This window comes from Electrophorus electricus, chromosome 4, assembly GCF_041902795.1.
Source record: "Electrophorus electricus isolate QZ-2024a chromosome 4, ASM4190279v1, whole genome shotgun sequence".
Taxonomy (NCBI): Eukaryota; Metazoa; Chordata; class Actinopteri; order Gymnotiformes; family Gymnotidae; genus Electrophorus; species Electrophorus electricus.
In genome coordinates this window covers 597,986-599,685 of record NC_137500.1, presented here as the reverse complement: position 1 = coordinate 599,685, position 1,700 = coordinate 597,986, and positions in this window count along the sequence as shown.

The window sequence follows — 1,700 nt, the reverse complement described above, 5'->3', positions numbered from 1 at the left end:
TACGACGCAGATTTCTTCTCAATTCGCGATTGCATTCAAAACATGACAGAGAAATGTGACGAACGTTTGCTTTTCCGGGTGGCACGTTTGAAAAATATTAATGAAAAATAATGTGTATTCTACGTTTTTCCACTGTCACGCTTGCTTTCAAATTTGGCACAGAATCTGAACCTTAAAAGTCTACTTTAATTTTCCTTTACATATAGTAAATTATTTAGAAACAGGCGACTCATACATTTGTCTATATATTAACCCGTAGAATTAATATCACTATTTTACAAACTGTATTGCTACGGTTGAGTAGATTCTGTATTCATGAATAAAACAAATTGAATAAATAGCTTTTTTTTTTTACTTACTTTTGTCCAGAAACTTCACCTTGACAGAATGGTATTAACTGCGCTGATCTACTTGAATTTTGAAAGTATTGGTTTTTTTTCTATGAAAGGCGGAAGCAAGACAATTAGCCAATAATATTAAGAGATTACAACACAGAGGGCAGTATCTGAGTATCAGATGTCAGGTCAGCTGACGGGTGCCCTAGAGCTCTATAAACGGTCCTAGTAGGCATGATGTGGCAGTGTGGACTTCCATGGCGTTCATTAGGCCGTGTGCCTTGTGATGATTTGCAAAATTCTTTTTCTTTGAATATGTTGGTGTATGTCACTTACTTTTTATTTGGGTAAGTGTTAGGATTTCCTACAATGTGACTCACTTTTCTGTACAGTACAGTCTTTTCCTTTAAGCCGTGTATTAAAGATCAATCTGTCATGTTATCATGTCTATTCCTAGATCGGTGAAAGGCATGTGTCAAATATGGTCTGAGCTAGTGACAAACAGTCTAATTTTTGATACTGCATATTATGTCATGTCTGAACATGTTGCGCTTGCTATGCCATTTATTTCCTCTTACTCATATACTTTGGCATCTATATACACTCACATATCTCTGAATAAACCATCTATATACACTCACATATCTCTGAATAAACCATCTATATACACTCACATATCTCTGAATAAACCATCTATATACACTCACGTATCTCTGAATAAACCATCTATATACACTCACGTATCTCTGAATAAACCATCTATATACACTCACGTATCTCTGAATAAACCATCTATATACACTCACGTATCTCTGAATAAACCATCTATATACACTCACGTATCTCTGAATAAACCATCTATATACACTCACGTATCTCTGAATAAACCATCTATATACACTCACGTATCTCTGAATAAACCATCTATATACACTCACGTATCTCTGAATAAACCATCTATATACACTCACATATCTCTGAATAAACCATCTATATACACTCACATATCTCTGAATAAACCATCTATATACACTCACATATCTCTGAATAAACCATCTATATACACTCACATATCTCTGAATAAACCATCTATATATACTCACATATCTCTGAATAAACCATCTATATACACTCACGTATCTCTGAATAAACCATCTATATACACTCACATATCTCTGAATAAACCATCTATATACACTCACATATCTCTGAATAAACCATCTATATACATTCACATATCTCTGAATAAACCATCTATATACACTCACATATCTCTGAATAAACCATCTATATACATTCACATATCTCTGAATAAACCATCTATATATACTCACGTAACTCTGAATAAACCATCTATATACATTC